This window comes from Equus przewalskii, chromosome 15 (genome assembly GCF_037783145.1).
Source record: "Equus przewalskii isolate Varuska chromosome 15, EquPr2, whole genome shotgun sequence".
Classification (NCBI taxonomy): domain Eukaryota; kingdom Metazoa; phylum Chordata; class Mammalia; order Perissodactyla; family Equidae; genus Equus; species Equus przewalskii.
In genome coordinates, this window is record NC_091845.1 from 52,045,440 (window position 1) to 52,070,026 (window position 24,587).

General features: G+C 43.5%; 1 long non-coding RNA gene across 1 annotated transcript in view; it reads right to left on the bottom strand.

The window, feature by feature from the left end:
• Positions 1–446: 446 nt before the first annotated feature.
• LOC139075970 (uncharacterized) overlaps positions 447–24,587 on the bottom strand; it is a 100,570-nt gene continuing 76,429 nt past the window's right edge. Inside the window, exon 3 of the long non-coding RNA XR_011527064.1 lies at positions 447–599. This is a non-coding gene — a long non-coding RNA (uncharacterized lncRNA). The remainder of the gene's footprint in view (positions 600–24,587) is intronic.

Consider the following 24,587-nt stretch of genomic DNA (forward strand, 5'->3'; position numbering starts at 1 on the left):
CAGCAAGGCAAGGAAAGAAACAGACATTTATGGAGCCTCTTCCATGTCTGGGGGCTTTACCTATGTGATATCTCATTTAACCTTCACCAAAATCCTGTAAGGTAGGCATGGCTGCCCTCATTTTACAGACAAGAAAACTGAGGTTCAGACATGTCCAGAAATGCAGAGCTTGAAAGTGGCAGAGCCTGAATTGAACCCAGCGCTTTCAGGCTCCAAAGCGCCCTATACGGCCAACTCTCTGCGCTTATGAGGCACAGCACAAAGCAGCTGGGACAGGAACAGAGAGCCGGTGGTGTTTGCTAAGGGGCACCCTGCTGCAGAGAACACAAACTCTCAGGGCCCCTTGGACAATGGATTGCATACCTGTCAAAGCCCCCTCAAACCTCCCTCTCTCCACTTTTAAACACCACTTTGGCGTCTTGCTCTCCTCCCTCCACAGCACTCACCTCGGATGAGCCAGGTGGGGGCGAGGGTTGTGCTGATGGACCCTCCCACTTCCTTGTAAATCCTCCAGAAACAGGAGACGCAGAAACATCTCTGGGACTCCTCTGTGATTGCTCTGTAAGGACACTGGGACCTTCTTCTTTTAATATCTTGACCTCAAGGAACAAAAAATAACACTCATTTCAAAACCAGAAGACTGAATTTCTTTCATTCACTCATTCAGAAGATTTTTGTGGGGAGCCCACTCCCCCTCTCCTTCAAATGAAGAGGGAAATATAAAAGTCTCGGACTCTGTCATGTGTTCAAAAGGCTTCCCGCCAGACTGACTTGTCAAAGCTGTTAACCAAGAGGAAGGCCATGTTTCCAGTGCCAGACTGGGGGTCCCTGAAGACAGCAGGCACCAGCTCTACCTCTTCCAGCTTCGCCACAGCCCAGCATGCAGCCAGTACTCCATGCACGTTTGTGGACTCAACCAAACATCTTTCCTACAGAAGGCCACACACAATAAGTGCAACAAGATGTAAAAAATGGAGGTTTATCCTGAGGCAGATTCCAAAGGAGGTGGGAGAGCATCTGCAGAATTTATAAAGGAGTTGACCAAAAATAATAATAACCACAAGACTCTCATATAAAAGGGCGAAGGGTCGACTCTTGGAAGAGAGTTTTTGAGGATTCCTTGGGAGAGAGCTATGCTGTGACTCATTGAGGAGAGCCCTCTACAGTCTGGGGTCACAGTGGACTGCTGTCTGACTCCTCCTTGATTATTCCCAAGACAAAGGAATGTGCTGGCTAGCAGCTGACAACCAAGTCAAAGGAGGTAGGGCTGGGTAGGGTGGCCTGCACTCCCAAAGATGCCAAAACAGAAAAGCCACCACTGAGTGTTTGCTGGGGACCAGTGGGAACTTTACAAGAAAGAGAGCAGGCAGGGGGCCATCTGATCCTTCCAAGAGATACACCCAAAGGGAGGAAAGAGCCCTCAGAGAGAAACTGGAGGTTTTGTCAGATGCCTGGGGTCTGAGGAAAGAGAACACCGAGAGCTAGGTGAGTGTCATCACCTGCATCAGGTGAATTGCAAGTGAGTGGTCCTCAGGGAAGGGGAGGTGTGGGAGATAGTCAGTGCATCACCATAGTCCTTGGATCCCTTTTACCGTTTCTGTCCGTCCCTTTCCCAGCTTCTGTGTGCTTCCACTTTTAACAGCCCACACCTGCAACTCTCTTTGGAGGCCTTCCCTGGAGCTACTGGAGCTGCTTTGCCTGCTGAAGAAAATTGCAGCAAGTGCCCAGGAGTTTATGCCCTGCACACCCGACTGCCGTGATGGCTCCTAACGAACATCTGTAGGGTAAAGAAGGATGAGAGTCCAGTCCCCTGACCTTAAGTCAAGAGGAACTGAGGTGTAATTTACACTCCAGTGAGGCCCCCTCATGATCAATCTATGTGACTCTCTCTGGAATTTTGCCTGAAGTCGTACATTTGCCTGGCTCCCTCTCCTTGCCCATCCAACTTCCCTTCACTAACATGCACCCAACCTAAGACAGGGTGTCTCTGCAGAACCCCAAGAGAAAGTCAGAAAGAATATCAGCGAGTCTACACTGGTACCAGCCAAGTAAGATATTCCTGTGCCCCCTACCTCTTCTCCGTCCTCTATACCCAAGACCTGTGGAAACTGACATTAACAAATTAGGGTAGTGAGAGTAGACACTGAAGTCTCAGGAAGCAAGAATTGGCAAGCCACATTCCTTTTCTTGACCTCAGGCTTTCTTGTCCTCAGTAGCCCTTAGCTGGCAGAATGAAAAATGGAAAAGACATAACATTAAATCAAGTTCAAAGTTTGGACTCCTACATAGGAAATGGATATTGAATTACTTGTACTACTCAAGAGGGACCGGAGAAGTCATGGACTCCACCTGGATTGTCAACGAAGAGTAGAGGAAGAATTAGTCCCACCAAGTGTATTTAACAAAACAGCGAGGAACAAAAGGAATTCTAATTTCTTTATGATTCTATCCCACAAACATGCCGGTTCAACGCACGCAATTTTATAGGAAAGATCCTCATAGAGATGAGGCCCAACTTTGGAAGTGGAAGTCCTATTTTAGTACATGACACTGTTCTTCCCATTCTCTACAGTGATTCTGTTAAGAGACGTCCCCATAAGAGGACCACATATTTGCCAACCACTGACTTCCCCATGTGCCAGCTGCTGGAGGCACACTACAATCTGGGTTTGGTTTGCCTTTCCAGAATTCTCTCCAGCCACACCACACTGTGTTCCAACACCCCTTAGCTTCCCTGCCTCCAAGCTCTTGTTCCAGACATTCCCCCGCCTCCTTCTCCTGAAGTCTTGCCCAACCTGCCAGGGCTCGCAACCAAGTTCCACAGGGCCTTCATGGGGGTCCTGGTCCCATGGATCATTTCCCCCCAGGAGTCACAGTACACATGGCTTCATTGACAGTTGAAGAGGCTCAACTCATTTCTTCTGGATCTGAGGAAATGGGAAGCAGGCAGGAGGAGGAGCATTTGGGGCAAGACCAGCCCAGGCAGCTGGTAATCTCATGTCTTGCTGCTCTTTGCTTATGTCCGGTTGTTTTCAAACTTCCCTGAGCATCAGAAAATCCTGGGGAATTGGCTGAAAATGCAAATGTCCTGAGCCCTAGAGATTGAGAAAGTCTAGGGCTGAAGGGTGTTGTGGTAGACCGAGAGCTTTAATAGCCCCTGTTCCTCACCCCCTCCTGTATCCTACCCTTTGCCCTGTGATTTTTGCAGTCCCTTCCACTACAGTAGCAGAATCTGGATCCCACTACTACCCTCAAATCTCGGTTCAGCCACGTGACTTTCTTTGGTCAATAGAGTAGACAAAAGTGAGGATGTGCCACTTCTAAACCTCGATCTCAGGAGGCCTTGCCGATTTCCCTCTTGTTCTTGCACCTCTGCAATGTCCTAAGAATGACACACCCAAGCTAGCCAACTGGAGGATGAGAGATGGGGGGCACAGCTAAGGATATGCCCTCCAAGGATAGTCTCTTTTGGCCACTAGCCAGCTAACCCCTAGCCATGAAAGCACACCCAGCTGAGGCCAGAGAAACCACCCAGGTGAGCGAAGTCTGAATCTCCAATCTTAGCCTCTTAAACTAAATAAATACTTATTGTTTTAAGACACTAAGTTTTAGGGTGGTTTGTTACATGGCATTATCATCGCAATGGATAGTTGATACACAGAGAAATCTGCATTTGTACCAACTATCCCACAGTTTACTACGGGGCTCATCGAGAACACCACAGCCTCGCCCTCACCAAGCTCGACACAGTCTGCCTTGAACAGTGGTTACTTGTGGCAGGAGAGGAGGCCAGTCTCTACCCTTCCCACACAGATAGGAGCCCCTGGCAGGTAGAGATGCACCTGCAGTATTTATTTGTGTATCCTCCACAGCTTTGGCCCAGTGAGCAGTGAAGCTCCATTTGCTAATTCATTGGGAGGGTGTCAGTCTCTCACCGACTGCAATAAGGATGAAGAGAAAACAGAAGGTGCTAACTTTTACTGACCTCTGAGTAGTTAGCAACTCTGAACAATGCACTGGAGGGAAGGGAGGAGGGGGTCACAGACAGAGAGAAATTAAAATGGAAATTTAAAAGGGAATTTTTCCCCTTTTATTGGCAGCATAATTAGCGAGAGGAGCCCCAACTGATGCTGTTATGACTACTCTGATATGAAAGCGAAATCGAATGGGGGAGAATCAGATGGAAAACAATAACACTTAGCATTTATATGACTTTTTACAAGCAGCACTTTTTGTTCCTTTTGTACCTCATGAACATTAACTAATTAATTGCCATAGCACCCCAGAGTAGACAGGCGGTTTTCCTGTCTATATTTAACAAGGCATAAAAACAAGCGCTTCCTAAGCAAGATAGAAATTGATTCTAAATTCCGGGTACTCATTTTGGGTCTTTTGCATCTTGCCACAACTCTCAGGGCTCACACTTTTTTATGTCTTTGAATCCAGAATTCTAGAGATTCCTATTTATAGACTTAAAATATTAGTATATTTGAACAGGAAGGGACATTAGGGAAGCGCTGATCCAAATCTCTTATCTTACAGATGCTGAAAAGAGGCTTATTTCAGCCAAGGACTGTTTAAGGTCACAAAACAATTCAGGGAAGAAGCAAGTTGGATCTGTGTTGCTCAGTCTGGGTCAACCCTTACATCCCCAAATTCTAGAAGATACGGTTATTAATGTTAGACCCACAAATGACTTTCCCCCAACCTATGTTCACCAATGATTTTGTATATCCTAGTCATTCAGTCATCAGACCTTTATTGAGCATGTGCCATGGGATTCCTGGGGGACTAGGGATTTAGGAATGAATATGGCTTGTGTCAAGCCGGGTGTGGTCAGGAGTTAGTCCTGGCAATGAGCAGAGCACAGAGAAGCTCTGCCCTGGTGGAGCCACAGGAGTCCATGACCTGGGGAACTGTGGTATTTCTCAGCCACATATATTGTTCTGAGCACATAGTAGGTTCTCAGTAATATATGGTGACTAGTCAAAGTGGGTATATTCCAGAACTAGTTCAGAAGCAGCCCAAATTAAAAGCTAGGGAAACTTCCTTGCCCAAGAAAAAAACTCACCCACCAGTGTTTGACTCCTGAAATCCAATCATTGGGAGTTCGAATTCATTGTTATCCCCACTCCCAACAATTACAATTACAATTACAATTGAGAAACATTGCACCTTCGCCCCTTCATATGGATGATCTTAAGGCCCTTTATGGCAGGATCTCTGCCAAGCTCTTCAGCCACATCCTCACCTCAACCCTGACTCCATTCTCCAGCATATCAAACTGTCTGGACAGCCCTGCCCCCTGATGCTGGTTAGACTCCCAAGCCTTTGCACAGGCTATTCCCTCTGCCTAGAAAGCCTTTACCCTACCTGTCTGCCTGTCAAACTCACCAGACTCTCCTGACTCTACCCCCAGCCCCAACACAGGAAAGAGCACCTCCCTCCCTGATACCCTGTGTCCCATGCCCATATCTACTGAAGACACATCTGTCTCACCTATAAAACTCTAAGCTCTGAATCTTCAGCAATTAGCCAATGGCCTCACACACAGAGGTGCTTAACACATTAGAATTTCATTTTAAAATCGAATCCTGTTGTAAAAACAACATGTAAGACAGAGGGATTGAGTGTAGGCAGAAGACACCTATGAGCATTGGCAAAAGGGGAAGAACACAACAGGAGTCTAGAAGCTCCTAGGACACTCATTTTACCTCCTCCTCACTTACCCTGAAGTATCAGATACAGAAGACAAATGATGCACAGCCCCTCAGATTCCCCAGACCCTCATTTGGCTGGTTGATGGGCGTATTCACTCATTTCCCACCTTGCAGCTGCAGCCTCAGAGGCAGCCAGGAAAAGTGTATGCAGTTCCTCAAGTTTCTTTTCTTAGAGACAAGGAGAGTTGATCACCTGGGGAGGCTGTGACTCAACCATCATTCATCCCAGGAAGTGATCACAGCACGTCCCCAAAAGGCTGACATATCCTGGGTCTTGCCAGCTTCTCCACGGCTCAGAAGCATAGTGGGGAGGTCAAGGGTGTCAAGCTGTGCTTGTCCCTGAGCCCCCAGGTAGTTGCCAATAAACGCTGAAATCTCTCTGAAATATCACCCCATTCTCCAGGCTTCTGAGTCTCTGTCACTTCTTTCCTTTCTCTCCATTCACTTCTCTTTCGTTCCCTAAATCCCAAAGTGATCCTCTCAGGACCAAATCCATGCAAATGGCATTTAAAGGAAATTAAACAGTCAGGCTCTCCCAGTAGTACCTGTTCACTTCACACACACAGTACTGATTTCCCACTGATGGAAATAATTACTAAGCTTAAAGATCATCCAGGTTTTTCTTCCCTTTCCAAGAGGAGCACAACAAAGTGTCTTACACTGTGCCATGTCGGGGGTAAGGAAAAGAAATTTACCATACACTTTGTTTTAAATAAACTTTGTAAAGACATAGATAACCAAAAAATAAGGCTGAAGACTTTCAATTCAGCTGATTGTTGCCTAATTTTCACATGTGGCTCATCAAAGTCTCCCAAGGTCATGATTTAGTCAATGAGTTTGACTTGAGTCTGTAGAGTGAGCAGAGGGCAGAGAGAACAAGGATCACTGAGGCAGGAGACCCAAGACATCAGAGAATGTTGCACATACCTCCGTGTGCCAAGGATGGTGCCAGCCTCCAGGGCTGAGAGGGACAACAGGTGGTCAAGACCAGGTTCCTTTCTCAAGGGGCTCTGTCTCATGAGGCAGACAGGCAACTAAAGAGTCAATGACAATGAGATGACAATGGGATGGCCAAGGGACTAGGGGGAAAGGAGTGGCCAGCTCAGGCTGGATGGCCCAGAAAGGCCTTCACATAAGAAGGAAAAGTGGAATTGACTTTGAGGGACATCCCCTCCAGGGGCAGGAGCTGTCATGGATGTACTATGCTCTAACTAGATCCTGCTTTTTTTACATGGGTGCACCCATGCCCCTGCTGCTGTAAATAATGGCTGGTAACTTCTCACAACTGCCCCTCCTCCAGGTAATTGCTCTGGGCCAAAGGACCTGCCTTGTCCAGGAAGTTACACTCCACGGTGCCCCACAGGGGACAACCTGCACCCAATGGTTGACTGACAGAATGACACAAAATGCTGCCTCGAGAGCTGTAGGGAACTTTATTCTACACTTCCTTCCTGTCACCTCCTTCTGGGTTGGCCCCTCCAAGGACATTTTCCTCTTCTTGCCTATGAAGGTTATCAAAATTTTGCTTCAGAGAGGAAGGAAGAGACTACAGGAATCCCCTGTCTTCTTGCTTTTGCTTTCCATGACATCCCAACACAAAGATGCTCCTAGAGCTACATCCGCCAAAATCCTGTTGGAGACAAAGCATGCCCACTGTTCTATTAAGATGTTGGAAGAGGAGGTGGACAGCCAGGGTCTAAATACACTCTGAGTCTGTCATCACCTGACTGATTAGTGGTCAGCTTAACCTCCCAACCAATGACCTTGCCGCTTTCCGGCAAAGCAGCCACTTGAGCCAGAAATTCCACGATTGTGTCCCTGCTTCTCACCCCGCCCTCTGGGGAATCCTTTCAGATACACTTTAGCTGCAGACTTCAAAGAATGGGAACAAAGTTATCGATTCACTGTTATTAAAAATCAGAATGGGGAGTCACAAGACATTTGGTTCAGTAACATACGAAGTAAATCCGGGACAAAAGACTGAATCTTTGAAGGAATCTAACATTATTAAATAAATCTCTAATGGATTCAGATGGAAAAGTTCAAAAACAATTATTTTGGAGTTCCAAGAGTCAGTATGGTCTCTGGCGTTTTTCCTGTTATACTTTCCCTGAGCTGCTAAGAGTTATTGAACTCTTCCAAGAAGCAAATTCCTGGCCCTTTATAAGGGAGCCACAGCCATCATGGGAACCATCTTCCACCTCAGAGCCATTAGCAAATGTGAGACCCTTTCTGCTGTGCATACACCATGAAATTTAAAAAAATGAAATTAAAAAATCAAACAAAACTAAGAGCTGAATAGGAGAGTATCACATGGGAACTGACTTTAGGTAAAATAGATGGAAACACCTTGCTGAAGAAATCACATTTAAGGTGATGTTTTTAAAAATGGAAGCAGCTGTCCAAGCAGGGAGGGCTGAGAAGAGCATCCAAAGTAGAGGAAGACTGTTCGAGAAACTAAAAGAAGACCTGTAAAGGTACATTGAGGCAAGCAACGACAGGATCATCTATGATAAGGCTGACAGCAATGGCTGGGGCCAGAGCATGCAGGTCCTTCTAGGTTTTGGGAAGGGATCTGGATTTTATTATTGAGATAAAGCAGTTGAAGGATTTAAGGCACGAAGAGCACCATGATCTATATTGTATTTTGTTAGAAGAGCAATCTGAGGGCTGGGTGGAGGAAAGCAAGAATGAAGCAGGGCCAGCCAGGAGGGTTTTTTAAGAATGCAGACTGGAAATGTTAGTGATACGGGTCAAGAAGATGGTATTGGACGAGGAGAGAAGACTGGCCCCCAGTTATGGTTTGCAGATTGAATCAATAAAACTTCCTAATGGATCAGACCCAGGGAGTGAAGGGGAGAGGGGACTCAAGAGTGACACTTTGGTGTCTGGCTCGAACAGCTGGGTGACTGGAGGTGCTGTGAACAGAGACAGAGACAGCTGAGGGAAGTGAGAGGGCAGGTGGGGGGCAGATGCAGACATCTGCTTGGGCAGGTTAAATTTGACATGTCTAGGAAACAATACACTGGAGATGTCAGGTGAACAGTTGGATATGAGAATCTGGAACACAGAGAGAAACATAAATCTGCGACAACACCAGCATAAAATGACATGTAGACCTATGGGAATGGAGGAGATGAAGAAAAAGAATACAGAGAGGAGAAGAAAGACCAGACTAACCTGAAAGAAACCCCAACTTTTTGTGATCTGGTAGAGAAGGAAAATGAAAAAGATAATGAGAAACAACAGCAGGAGAGGGGGTACACAAGAAGCCATGCTAATCTGGTTTGCACCATCACCACTCCACTGAAAATGACCTGTCAAGGTCACCTATGGCCTCTGTGTAAGCAAATCCTAGCACAACCTTCAGTGTTTATCATTTACAGAGTCAATCGCTCCTGGCTTCTTGAAACATTCGCCTCTCTTGGCTTCCATTAGATGTTCAACTGCAATTAACAACCACCTCAAACCAAACAAAGAAAAGTATTATCTCACATAACAGGAAGCATCTCTAGAGGGAGATCAGCCTTCAGGGCTGTCTGATTCATCAGCTTAACAATGTCTTCAGGGACACAGGCTCTGTCTGTCTCTCTGCTTTGTTGTCTGTGGTACATGAACCTCTGAAAGGAAGGGATAAAAGAGAGAAGTAAAGCAAAAGGTTAGAATCCTCGGATCTCTCCCCAATTTCATCTAGCCATTCTCTGGAGCAACAGTTCTTGAATGTTTAGCCTCAGGACAACTATACAGTCTTCAAAATTATTGAGGACCCCCAAAAAGATTTTATAAGAATTATATATATTGATATCTATCACGTGAGAAATTAAAACTGAGTCATTTAAAACCATTTTTATTTACTCGTTTTTAAAATAATGGCAATAAATAGTAATTATACATTAACAACACATTTTATACAAAAAATTATATTTTCTAACTCAAAAAAATTAGTGAGAAGAGTGGCATTGTTTTACATTTTTCAAATCCCTTTAATATCAGGCTTAATGTAAGATAGTTGGTCTTCTATGTGCTTCTGCATTCAACCTCCTGCAATATCACACATCATGCAGCCTCTGGAAAACCTCACTGTATACTCACGAGAAGAATGAGAGTGAAAAAGGCAAATGAAGTCTCGGTATGATTATGAAAATAGTTTTAATCTTGATGATGCCCTGAAAAGGTCTTAGTGACTCCTAAGGGTCCTCAGATAATACTTTGAGAATCAACGCTGGAAAGAGGGTAAAAGTGGGGAGCTGTGGATGAGATACATCAGAGACAACTGATAGACAAACTTACTGTACCAAAAATACAAAAATTAACTAAAAGATCCACACTGACTGTTGAAACTCCACCCTCCTTCCCCAGACCTCTCAGTCTACCTCAGCTCCCCAGATACTGACAGTCAGGATAAATCCTCCAACCGGGAGACTAAAACACCTTCTCTGAGGAATCTAGCCAGCCTCATGGAAAAAATCTAAAGATACTGATATTGGGAGTTCCCCAGTGAAACAGTACAGTCTTCACCCTATGGGGAAAGCCATGAAGGGCAACACAGAGCTCCAAATGAGGGGTTTTTTTGATGTTCCTCTTAATTACCAGCAGACAACCAAAGATAACAAGATATTTGAGAAAAGCCTCTAAAATGAATAATTAAAAATAAGACAAACATACAGGGGAAAGAAATAGAGAAAGCAAAGAGTATGCAGGAAGATAAAAACTTTGAAAAACTATGATTAATATCTTCAGAGAAAATACCTAAAAATAAAGGAAATACTAATGAAATATTACCAGAACGCATTTTAAAATATTCAGAGAACAAATAAAAGAGCCCTTTGGAAATTAAAAATATGACAACAGGAATGAGAAGCCATTAGAAGTGCTGGCAGATAAAGTTGAGGAAACCTCCCAGGTGGTAGAGTAAAAAGACCAAGAAATGGAAAAGATGAAGGTTCAATTCTAAACAGCAGGCACTCTGGAAAGAGAGAACAGAGAACATCAATGGAAAGAAATCATCAATAAAATTATTCAAGAAAATGTCCCAGCACTGAAAGATTTGCATTTCCAAATTGAAAGGCTCACAAAGTACTCAGCACAGGAGATAAAAATAGACCCACATTGAGACCCATCATTTTAAAGTTTCAGAACAAGGGGGACAAAGAGAAGATGCTAAAGTTCCTAAGTAGAAAAAAAAAATTATATTCAAAGCATCAAGAATCAGAATAGCACTGAACTTCTCAATAGCAACACTGGAAGCTAGAATTCAATAGGCAATGCCATCAGGATTGTGAGAGAAATAGTTTCCAATAGAAAACTTTATATCCAAACTTTAAATGTGAAGGTAAAATAAAGACACTTTCAGACATGAAACACTCTCAGTAAAATCTCTATCACTTCTCAGAAAGCTACTGGAGGATGTGCTCCACAAAAATAAGAAAGTAAGCCAAGAAAGAGGGAGACATAAAAACCCAGGAACATAAGAGAGAAGGAAAGGAAATCCCTAAGGTGATGGTGAAGGGAGATCCCAATGTGATAGCTAGGCAGCAGTCCTGGAGAGCAACCAATTCAGTTTGGTCAGGTGAGAAAATTTGAAGATATTTCTTCAGGAAGAGAAAACTGATAGAATAGCTAATGTGGCTGAGCAAACTGAGAATAAAGCTACACAAGTATGGGAGAGTTTTAAGTTGAATTGGTGATAAATACACAGAAAACTATGCACTGCTAATAAGAGTGTCCACTGGTACAGAATTTGGGAGATCAAACTAGCAGTATTTAGTGAAATCAAATGATGTTCATATTTTATGATCCAACATTCCCATTTTGAGGGACACATCTCAGAGAATGTGTCCTCTCATTGGGGAGCACATGTACAGTGTTTTTTACAGTGGTAAACAACTGGAAACTACAAGGTAACTACAAATTGAGAAATGGATAATTAAAAGATGTAGGTACATATGATGGAATATTATGCAGCAAGCAGAAGAAATGAACAAGATACACATAGCAATAGGGAGAGATCTCAAAAACTTAAGTTGAAATGAAAAATGTAAAGAACAGAGCAAGATCTATCGCACAATACCATTAATTCAAATACTTTAAAATACAACGAACATGGATATATTTATGCAAATAGATGTATGGAAAGTAGAATGGAAGAATATACACAAAGGATAAATACACCAAAATGGAAGTATATGGGAGGTAGGGAAATTGGATTGGAAATGGAAGATAAAATAGGAAAGCAATATATTTAAAAATTTAAAAGAGAGCAGCCACAGACCAGCAATGATAGGGTATAATAAACTGAGGAGGAGGATGAACTCAATTTTGTGCACATAAGATACAAACAACCAAATCAACAAAGGCACACGCATACCTCACAGATTCATCTCATCCAGTGTCACCCTCTGCACTCACTGCTCCAGCCACTCATGCCAACCTTCTATTCCTTGAACATTCCGTGCTCTATTACCACCCCCAAAGACTTTTTGGACTTCGATTTCTTCTTCCTGAATTGTTCCTCCCCTGGTTCTTCGCATGGTCAACCCCTTTTCACCTTTCAAGTCTCAATTCAACATTTCGCCACATCAGAGAGGATCTTCTTCACCCTCCTATGCAAATTCATCCCTTCAACCTTATTCATCCCTATCTATCTAGCCTGTCTATTCCTTTAATAGCAACTATCAAAATGAAATTTTCCTGTTTGCTCACTTATTGTTTGCACCCCTCCACCCTTATAAAGTAAAGTCCATGAGGGCAGAGACTATGTCGATCCCATTGCTCCTGTAGCCTTTGAATCTAGAATAGTCCCTGGCAAGCAATCAATGTTCTATCATTTATCTGGAAAATTAAAAGTTCACTGAAGATGAGATCAGGAACCAAGAAGTCGTGGTCTTGGATGAGTCATCAATATGGATGCTAAAGACACTGAGAATGATAACAGTGTTTAGGAGAAGAATAAGAGAGTAAACCAGGTACTGAATTCTCCCATGACTAAGAAAGAAAGATGGGGCAGTCAGTGGATGACACATTAAGGAATAAGAAAGAACATCATTACCAGATGGCATGAGCTTCAAAGGAGCAGATTTTTGCGGGGAGGATGAAAAATACCTGTCTCGATGCAGCAGTGAGGAGAAGGGAGGACACCTACTTCACCTCTTAGCCTTTATTTAGGTAGGTAAGATGTGAGAGCACAAAGAATCTCCATTCGAGACAGCCAAAGGATAGCCAAGTTTCAATTAGAGACATGAGACAGGAAAATTCAGAGAAGGTAGATAACTTTCCTGATGACATTTTAAGAGGGCACAAAGGAAGGCGTAGGTTATATTAGAGCATTTCTCAGTCAGGGCAATTTTGTCCCCCTTTGGAAATTACTAGAGACGTTTTTGGTTGTCATAACTAAGGGAATATTACCGGCATCTTGTGAATAGAGGCACCTGGTGCGTGCTGCTAAAAATGCATGGAACAGCCTTGCATAACAAAGAGTTATCCAGCCCAAAACATCAATAGTGCCAGAAACCCTGGGTTGAGAAACAATAGAATACAGGACGAACAGAACCAGCAAGGACAAAAGACCAGCTGAGGATAGAATGCCAGGGAGCTCAGGCATTTAGCAGAGTCACTGAGGCAAACCAGGTTGGGTGGCATGATGAGATTAGTCCTGATAGATTCTGGGATGGAAATTGGAAACCACACCTGTTGGGGAAGTTGATTCCACATATCTAATGGGATGGCAGCTCCCCAAGGCATCTCCATCTAACATAATGGAGACCCTGTGCAAGACCAGCCCAGGGTAATGGAATGCACATGTGGCATCTCATGGATGTTTGGCTTGGCCAAGTTCCCAGGATGCCCCAGGTCTAAATGCTTGAGTGTCATCTTCTGAGGAACTTAGAAATCCTTGGAAAACATTAACACTCAAGATGCCTTGGGTTCTCTTAATTACCATATTGTTTACTGTCATTTTCTTCAATTACTTCTGTTAACAAAATGGCAAGATGGAAACATTATGGTGAGCTCCATTTAAAGTAACCTTTCTTAAAGGTGCATATCAGTTAATCAGGAACTAAATAAGGAAGATAAAACAAGAGAAACAACTAGTATTTACAGAAGCCTTAAGTATCAGGTATTGTTCCAGGTACATAACAGCCCTATGAGGGAGGGATCTGGAAACCTGTTATAGAGATGAGCAACAGGAGGCTGCAGAGATTGTGAGCTTTGCAGATCACACAAACAGCATAAACTTATAGCTGGGATTATAACTCAGGCCAGCATGGCTTTAAAGTCTGTAAGATTTTTATTCTAATATGCAGCTGCCATATCCAAGCTCATGCCTTGCATATATAAGCACACGAAATATTGGATGGATGGATGGATGGATGGATGGATGGATGGATGGATGGATAGAGAGAGTGATGATGGACAAAGCACCTGTATGGTTCACTCACATTTTTTTCCTCCTACTTCATCCCCTAGTTGTGGGGGTAATTTTTGCTCTGTTTTGGCTTGGTTTTTTGAAATATCAACTTCTGATTACCCATGATAACAGAAGAGATAGATAACAGAAATAATTGAAAAACAGAAGACAATCCAGAAATAATTTCTATTTAGTCTGGGGATTTTGCTCATGCCCTTTCAAACAGAAGATTTACCAACCTAATTATATTCTACCTTGACAAATATTAAAATTATTTTTATTCTTTAAACACACACCAACTGGTGTTGAGTAAGGTAAAGCCAGACACAAGCTGGATGGCAGAAAAAGGCAAGCTGGGACATCAAACTTTGGAACACAAAATTTGCAAGCTTTATTACCTTCAAGTGAGTGATGAAGAATTTATTTATAACCCCAGAAAAAACCATTTACATTTAATTAGAAATGATGAGTCATTTCTCTCCGGATGTTTTTCTATAGTACAATCTGTAAAGAGATATTATTCAGAATCTCTTTAGAAAGATTTTGACTTGCCCAGTTCCTTAATAGTAGGTCCCATCTCAATCTTTGGATGAGCACGTGGGAGTATGAAAGAAGCCAAGTTATCTCAAGCTGAATTCATGTGCCTTCTGATCATCCTAACTCAAGCCAGTCCCTCTGGTGATACTTTCCATTCTCTCTCCCATCAAAGTGTAAGTCAGAAGTCTCCTAGCTTTCCTAATCAATGGGCCAGAAGAACACAGGGAGATTCTGGGAGGCAAAGACTAGAAGAGCTTCCTCTTTGTAGAGAGACTCTCTAGATGGCAATGCAGAGGCCCTCGGGAACAATTAAGCAGTGCTGTAAATGAGGTGCAGTGGTGGAACTGGATGCTGGAACACAGACAAATTAACCACCAAGTGCAGAGGAATTGTGGTCCCCTGGGAAAGCAGCAATGCATGTCCTCTAGAGAAAGGCAGAAGAGGATTGTCTGGGTTCTAAAGGCTGTTGTGCAGTCCAGTGGGCAGTGTGGCCATTGCTCTGTGGCCCACACTGCCCCAAGGAACTTTCACCGTGCTTTTCCCAGCACCTCTGCTCAAGACACTGACAATTTCCACGTCACATCACCACCACTAAGCCATGCATCCATGACTTTTCCTCAAAATCAGGGAGGGAGGGAAGGATCTGGCCTCGTTTGGAGCCTGGTTAGGTCCAGGTACTTGAGGGCTTGACTTTATTTCCCCATGGTACCTGCCCAGCCCCAGAGCCTGACCATGATATAGGCTCAGTAAAGATTTGCCAAATGTCTGTTATGAATGTGGGTCTTGGCCTTGAAGAGTTAATTTCACCTTTTGTGGTGGTTGTTTTGAATATGTTGCACAGCAGGAATGAGCTAGCCAGACCCAAGCTATGAGATGATTATGAGGTGATTCCTGTCTCTCCCTGCTGCTTGAAAGTGAGATGAGGTCTGAGACACTCACTCGCTCACTCTCCTGCTAATGGGAGAAGAGGAGAACTTGCCAGGGCTAAGACAGATAACGAGGAACACTCTAGTAGAGCAAGGATTTTGGGGTCCAAGAGGCCATCTGTAGAGGGTTGGGAAAACCAAAAAGGCCTTGGGGCATGAGAAGAGGTGGAAAGAGACAATAGAGAGTGTGCCAGAAGATGTTCTGTTTGAATGGCATACACATCATTTCTAATTACATTTTTAATCTGTTGATCAAACTTTATTTTTAGATTGAAAATAAATCAGGGTGCATGTCACGGTAGGGGCAGCTCCTCTTGTGTTCCAGACTCCTAGGGGCAGCAGCTGCCTCTTGCCAAGCCCTTTACCTCTGAGTGTTGTTGATGGCAGAACAACAGCCTCTATCACCCAGACAAGCAGCCATCCATTAGGGAAAGAGATGCTCCAGTGAAGAAAAGATAATGGACAAAGATGTGGCCAACCTGTCCCAGGAATGGAACCAGAGAGTGGGATTGGTCATGGCATCATCCATTTTGGCACCTGTATTTCAAGTCCCCCTTATCACTAAATCATTCATTTCTCCCCAAGATTGGAGGAGGAATACAACACCTCCATACTTCTGCTTTGCTTGGTTCCTTCTTTCTGTAGGTTTACCTCTTCTTTGTTTAGCTTCTCTTAAGCTTCCCCTTTCATCGTGACCCAACCTCATCCAACAACACGGCACATCCCAGATGTGACTGTACCATAAAAGGAACAGTACAATGGGAGTCCCCTGACTGTGACTCTGTGAGGAACCAGCATGGGGGCAGGAGGGAGAGTGGAAAGACCTCAGAGCTTTAAGTCAGAAAACCTACATTTGTGTCTCCTATTTACTGGCTTTGTGACCCTGGAAAATCCCTGTTCTGACTTCTCTAAGCCTCGTTTCCTTATTTATAAACTGGAGAAAAAGTGCTCATGAGCAGCTGACATCCTGCAGTCATCTGAAAGGCTAGGCTAAATTATAAAACCAATAAATAATGTATGAGGTCAGTTGTGCAAATGGCACCTCAGAAACAAAATGTTTCCTGTGCAAGCTGCAAAGAGAGAAACAAATTAGCTTCATTTCTATCCATGGTATTAATTCAGAACACCAACAATAACATCAACAAAAGAAGTGTCCGTCAGAAGAGGGAGGGAACTCCACTTAGAATCCAGGAAAGCGAGACTCAGAGAGGCAACAGTTGACAGCCCATGTGGCAAGAAGCGAAGACCCTGGCCCTGAGAGTGCACCCATCCACTGGCTGCCCAGCTGTTAGCCTGATGCCATTAAGCACTAGAATTGTGATCCATTCTCAGTGGGAAAACTTACAGTGAATTGATTACCACATGGTTTCCCCATAGAGAGAGAAGGGACTAGTCAAGTGATAGGTCTGTCCAATCTTGACAATTTCACCTCAGAGGTTCACTATAAGACCCTATGAGAAATCACTTTATAAACTGCCCAGTGCTGTGTACTGCTCTAACATCCTCAAATGCTGAGTTTCACTGGACCTCTATAAGGATAGGTTTATCCATCAGCCATGACATCTGGGTCCATCTGACCTGTTCCAACAGGAGTCCAAACATCTCAACGAATCCAGAAAGGGGAGAAATGCAAAAAAGTGCTGTTGAGTCAAGATCTGCAGCATGCAGGAAGAGCCATCTCTTTGTCCTCAGTCCCTGCTTGCTTGTGCACTCTTAATCCATTTTGCCACAGACATACCACCAGTTTATCTCTGGTTCAGCTAGTCATTTACCTGCTAGCTTTAATCCCATTCATCTTTAAGGAAGGTTGATTAAAAACCCTGCCAACAGTTAGCTACTTATTCCACCATCCAAATACTACTCTAATATTCCTCTTGAATTTGTGGCAGTCTTTCATACAATTCCATAATCTCTCTTCCTGGGTTCTGGCATTCCAATTTCTTAGATATTGTTTTGAAGTTCTCAGTAGTAATGAAGTCTGCTTTGTACCAGATGGGAACAATTCACAAAACTCTATCTTCTCTCTTGGGTCCTACACCTAAAATTCAGAACTCTCCTCAATGATTAAATATAATTCAGCTTTATTCAACCAAATGGTAATTTCTTTATTATTTATACTGGATCAAGAACTAGGACCAGAGTTTGGGTAAAAGCAGTTGTTGTGTGACCCACATCTGTATTCATTCATTGATTCATTCATTTAGCTCTTACTTAATACCTACTAGGCTCCTATGTCACAGAGCCTATGGTGCACTCAGAGAATGGAGAAATGAGGAAAGTGGCTTCTGTTCCAAGTAAACCTGACAATCAGGCTCAAATCCTTCCACTGTCACTTGCTAGTTACTTAATCTTTCTGTGCTTCTAGTTACTTAAACTTTCTGAGCCCTAGAATGGAAATGAAATACTATTTGTAGTCAGCACCTTCTGATATGGCTCCCCACCTCCTGGTGTTCCTGACCTTGTGTAACCCTCTCCCCTTTGCGACATGCTGGACTTAGTGACTTGCTTCTAACCAACAGAAACCGCAAAAGGTAATGGGATGTCACTTCTGTGATTAGGTTACAAAAGACCGTGACTTCCATCTTGTTGGTATTCTCTCGCACGTGCTCACTCTCCCTCTCTCTTGCTCTTATTGCATGCTCTCTTTGATGAGAAGTCCACTTGGCAAGGAACCAAAAGCGATTTCAGGCCAGCGGCCAACAAAGAGCTGAGTCCAAGAGGAAATGAATCCTGCTAACAACCACAAGAATGAACTTGGAAGCAGATCCTGGTCCAGTTGAACCTTGAGGTGATAGCAGTCCCAGCCAACACCTTGATTGCAGCTTTGTGAGAGGAGAGACCGTGAAGCAGAAGTCCCAGCTAAGCCATGCCCAGATTCCTGACCCACAGAAACCACAAAATAATACCTAAAGCTTTGGGGTAACTTGTTATGCAACAATAGATAACTAATTATTAAAGTTTGTGGTACACCTGCGGGACAAGGAGCAAACAGTGTGTGGCAGGAACAATAAGAAAGGGTATAGAAAAGGAGGTACACTGGCAGCCAGATCATGGAGAGCCGAGAACCACATGCTGAATATTTGAGACTTCTCATGGGGTCAAAGGAAGTCACCAAATATTCTGTAAGCAGAGTAGAGACTCAATTTCTTCTTGAACAATAAGACAAATATGGAGTCATAAAGAAAACATCTTTCAAGAAAAGAAGCCACAATGACATTTTGAACTGGTGTTTTATCCAGGATATAAAACTGGAAAACTTCCAGAGAATCGAGATCTCTTATTTTTAGCCCCTTCAGCTGTTAGGCAAATCAGTTGGGATTTATATTACCAAGTTTAATGGTGAAGAAAAGAAACGAAAGTGAAGTTACTGAAATAAACAATTTCATTAACTTCAAAATCAGTGAGTTCAAAATCAATTAAATTGTAATACCCTTATTGAGGACACAAGTAGTGAATTAATAACAGTGAAAATGAGTTTTTAAGAATACAAAAGGCGTGAGGTTTTTGTAAATAACATTTGACATTTCAGCTTCCTAAATCAATAAAGATACATCATTTTTTACCTGCACACTTGTTTTTAAATCCCATATAAAGACTTTACATATACCTGCCCTTGGACTAGTCCCATAAATCAGCTGGAAAGTGACCCAGTTTTTGTACATGAGCCATAATATCCATGTATCTAGGTCTTGTCATTTTAAGATAAGAGTATGGTCTATAAAATAAATAAAAGGAAAATATCTCTGAAGTATTTACAATAAGTGTCAGGTTCAAAAGGGAGGGCATAGGGGACGAGGAAGAATGATTGCTAACTTGTAATCCATGAGACAAATCCTAGACCTTACTATTTAAAGTTATCTCATTGACCTTCACACATTCATTTCTTTGACCAGCACTTCTTGGGCACCTACTATGTGATGGGTGCTGTGCTAGGCCTCAGACAACCTCCTACATAACACTGGTACTGGAAATCTATGGAACTTTGACTTGTTTTTTTTCCTTGAAGGTGTAAGTAAGCCTAGTATAAGAGGAAACTCTCAAAGTGCCCAGAGTCGAAGCCTAACCATTAATTTGCTAAATTGTCCATTTCACCTCTCTAGGGCTCATGAGAAAAATGAAGGGGTTGTACACAATTATCTATAAAACTGCCTCCAATTCTAAAAGACTCAAAATCAATAGCTCCTGGGTCCAGCCCCATGGCAGAGGGGTTAAGTTCACGGGCTCCCCTTCAGTGGCCAAGGGTTTTACTGGTTCGGATCCTGGGCGCAGACATGGCACCACTCATCAAGTCATGCTGAGGCAGTGTCCCACACAGCACAACCAGAGGGACCCACAACTAGAATATACAACTATGTACTGGGGAGCTTTGGGGAGAAGAAGATGAAGAAGAAAAAAAAAAGATTGGTAACAGATGTTAGCTCAGGTGCCAATCTTTAAAAAAAAAATCAATAGCACCTTGAATGCCCAAATTTGGCTCCTTCTCAAACTGTGGAGACCATGACTGAAAAGGCAGAGGCTCCATCTCACCATCTTGACAGCCCACTTCAGGAAACAAGAGTCCCCAGCATCCCTAGGACCAGGCTGAGTGTGTTCTATCACCAAGGTGTGGCACTGCCCAGGGAATCCCATAGGATCCTCTCTCAGCACAGCTGCTGATGGAGGAAACATTTGGAAGCAGAGGACCTAGAGCCAGAAGAGCAGCCACCTCCTCCTTATTCTAGAGACAAGTCAAGTATGGTCCAGAGAGGGTTTTTGACCTGCACCAGGTCACACAGGGCATCTGTCCCCAGTCTATGCCATCACATCAGCATAGAGCTGGTCTTGAGCTAAAGCATCTGTCTAGATATTGCCACATCTGGTGACTACAGTTCTAATTCCTCCAAAACACAGCAACATCCAAGAACCACGGAATGTCTATGATCCCCAACCTACCTCTGCTCCTCCTGTTTCACAGAAATGAAATTCAAGGCCATGGGACTCAAGTGCTGGGATGCTGAGCACAGATCAAGAGCTAGAACTCAAGTTAGCACTCCATGCAAACCTCACTCTCCTTCCCAAACCCTCTCCCACCTGCTCATTGCAGAGTCATCTACTGAGTGTCCCCTGAGTGCCTAGTATCATGTCTAGTGCTGTAACCAGACTCAAAGCAAGACACTGAGCTGAAGCCTCTCATTCTGTACAACTGAGCTAGCCAGGCAGAACCCAGCCTGAGCAAGGCAGGCTCTAAGAGAAGTCCCAGTGGAAAATCTGAAGAGAGAAAGTGACGACAACAACCAAACAAGGCAAACCTATTCCTTTAATATCCCAGATAATTCCTTCCAAGAGTTGAGGACCCTTACTCCAGTTTTCACCCTTCTCCTTTTAGTGTTTTTCACAGCAGCAGGTCAAATCTAATCTTTGCAGATTCCTCCAAGGGAAGTAGCTGGAGAGGAGAATGATATTTGCTGATGAGCTGGAATTAGTTAAACTGATTCCTTGGGTGTGTAACGCCCTTTACTAAATCAGAGATAATGAATTCCACAGAGAGCACATGAGGGGAAGGAAAAAAATAAGCACACAGTGTAAATACACTCCATTTTAAGGGAAGAAAAGGGAGAGTCACAGAAAGTTCACCTTAGAAAGGGCACAGTGCCCTGACTGGACAGAGGGGAACAATGGCCTTCATGATTTGCCTGACTGACAGTGGTCTCTCTTGGCCATCTTCTCCACTCAAACCGTTTTTGTCCTTTCAAAAGCATTTTGGCTTTTGAGAGCCATCCTTCAGTCTCGCTAGGGTCAGCGTTAGCTGTAGCCTGTGTGAGATGAGAACTTCCCTACCAAGGGGAACAAAGACTTGGTCAATGAGAAATCATTTGTCTTCTGCATTCCCCTGGAGTTATTTATCACCATGATGGGGGCTGTCCCTGCCTCAGAAATTACTGAAGGGAGAAAGAATATGTTGAGTGACCCCAGGAAGAACCCTTGAAATACAGACATGGTCATTTTAAAGTGTCTGCAAATCTTTTGACACTACTCCCTTAAGAAGGTGAAGGCTGGTTCTCCTCCAATTGAAAGTGGGCCGCACTTGGGGTTTCACTTCTAACAAAGAGAATGAGGCAAAAATGATGCTATGAGACTTCTGAGGGTAGGTTATAAAAATGACAGCTCCTACCTGGCTCCTACTCTCTCAGCTTGCTTGCTCTGGGAGCCAGACTCCATGTCATGAGGACACTCCAGCAGCCCATGCAGAGGCCCACCTGGAGGATATGGCCTCCCACCACTGTCCCCACCAACTGCCAGAGCCACCTGTGAAGTGGATCCTTCATCCCCAGTCAAGCCTTTAGATGACCTCAGCCCCAGATGACATCTTCATGGCTGCCTCATGATATACTTTGATCTAGAATTGTCCAGTTTGGCTACTCCTCAATTCCTGACCCATAGCAATCATGAAAGATAAATATTTAATGGTTTTTTTAAGCCACAAAGTTTTAGGATAATTTGTTACACAGCAGTAGATAACTAACACAGTAGATGAGCCTGGTTCGCTCTCACCTTCGGAAGATCCCACACCTAAGATAAGAAGAAGTTGGGTAGAGAATAGGAGAATAGAAAGGAGGAAGGGAAAAAGAGGGAAGGGAGGGAGGGGAAGAGGGCGAAAAGGAGAAAAGCAACATCTCCACCTACTCCAGCCTACACTTCTCCCTCCTCTGAATTTCTATCCCTCCCTTGCCAACATGCTCTTGCTTGTTCTCATGTGTACTAGCTTTACCTCATCATTTGGCCAGCTGACTTCTTAAGATAGGAAAAGAGCTCATATTTCTTCTGTATTGTTTACAATGCCTGGCAGTGTCCTGCACAATGTGAACCAAGACCAGTGGGTAAAACTGGCAGGCCAATTATGACTCAGTATCAGAAGGAACATTCTAACAGAGTTTGGCAAAGAAATTGTGGTTAGGGCATGAAGGTTCAGAGAGGAGCTGAGCCATGTACAATGTTTTGTGTACTGTGGTTACAAAGTGGATTCTTAGAGATGGTAGTAGACTGTTACTGTCACTATTACTTTGGTGGTCCCAAATGAACCACATCTCTCAGTATTTATGTCTTTGTGTAGGCCCCTACCATATTGTCTCTGAACTTGGCCATGTAATTACCTTTGTCCACTAGCAAGCATGATGCAAGTGGAAGCTTGATAAATATTTGCATATTAAGGCTTGAAACACCCTTTCTTAGAACCCTGCTACCATGCTGTGAGGAAGCCCAAGCAGCCATGTGGAGAGGCCCACATGGAGAAGAACGAAGGCTCCCAGCCAACAATCCCAGCTGAGCCTTCAATCCGCAGGCAACACCAATTCTCATCCATGTGAGTGAAGCTATTTTGGACCTACTTGCCATCCTAGTACCCTAGCTTATATCACGTAAAGCAAGAGAACTGTCTCATCAGCCCACAGAATCATGGGAAATAAATTGTGCTTGCTCTTAGCTGCTAAGTTTTGGGGTGGTGGGTTACACAGCAATGGATAAGCAAAACGAAGGTCAATTTCGAATCTGGGGCAGGACCATTTCTCAGGCCACACAACTTGCTCAGGTGTGACTCAGAAATGGGCTTCAAACCAGAATGGGTCTGTTTGCAAACCTGAGTTCTTTCCACCACTGCCTCCCAAATCATGAGAGTCAGTGGATACAAAAGAACTTTGCAAACTCTAAAGTGTCTGGCAGATATTCTCACTGGTACAGATATCAAAGTTGTTATTGATTTCCTTCCATTGCTGCCTCTAGTTTTTATTTTTGCCTTGCATTTCCTTCTTTTTCTCCATCTTTCTTGCTAAGATCTTTCAGCTTCCTAGTGCACCTTCAAGCATCACTGGAGGCCAAAGGCACTGCTGACCCCTGATAGGGCTCGTCTTCTTTCCCAGGCTTGAGTTTGGGACTCAAAGCACAACTATATGGCCTTGAAAAGTTACGCTCTGAGGCTTGGTTTCCCCATCTGCAGAGTCTGGAAATCACAAGCTGTTTCACAGGGTTCCTAAGAAGACCCAGCAAGAAAAAGAACAGAAAACCCTACCCATAACAGAGTCTCTTGGCTTCCTAGGTTTCTCCCCTTCTTCCCCGTCTCCCCTTTCAGCTGCTCATCTGTAATGCATTTCCCTGCACTTGAGTGCCTTTACCACGACAAGACTCAGTCAACTCCTCTACTCCTCACTGGAATCCAGGAACAAGGAAGTTGCAGCTTTCGACGAAGTGATATTTGAAGTTCTTTTACGAATTTACAGAGTGTGAGCCATCCTGAAACCTTTCCCCTTTCCAGAAAAAAACAAATTGCATCCATTTTCCATGACTGCAGAATACAAGTAAACAGACCTCTCCTTTCACTCAAAAGATAGAAGACATTTTGTGACAAAACAATAATGGAAAAGGAGGAGAGAGAGGCGCAACTAATAAGAAATATATTCACAACAATCTGTATTATGAATATATATATATATTTATATCTCAGCAGGCCCTGTGGAGTTACAGATGAGCTAATTAAAATGCTTATGCTTTTAGCAATGATGTTTATTGAAATCATTTTATAACCATCCAAATCGAGATTTGTTTTCAGCTATAATGCAATGCTACCTGTAATATTCCGACCTAAATTATTTATGTGCCTAAAAATAGATTGCCTTCCCCCATTACTGATTTTGTGAATATATCTCAGGATGTGGAAATTTTTGGTGAGCTCAAGTGGCTCCTACAGGCTTTCTCTGCATCTCTTGTGCCTACTAAGACAGGCACTGAGCACACTCATGCAGTAGGAAGCCTGTGAAAGGTTAAGAGGTTGAAATAACCCTGTGGGAAAGGCTGGGCCTGGTTAGATGCTCCTGAGTACAAAAAGATGATCGTAACACAATTGGGATATAAATGGATAGTAATAGTTCTGTCTGGGTTCAGGTTTCCACTCTAGCTCTTCTAGCTCTGTTAGATATGGAAGGAGAGGGTGTGACTACAAAAGAATAGCACTAGGAAGTTTTTTGAGGG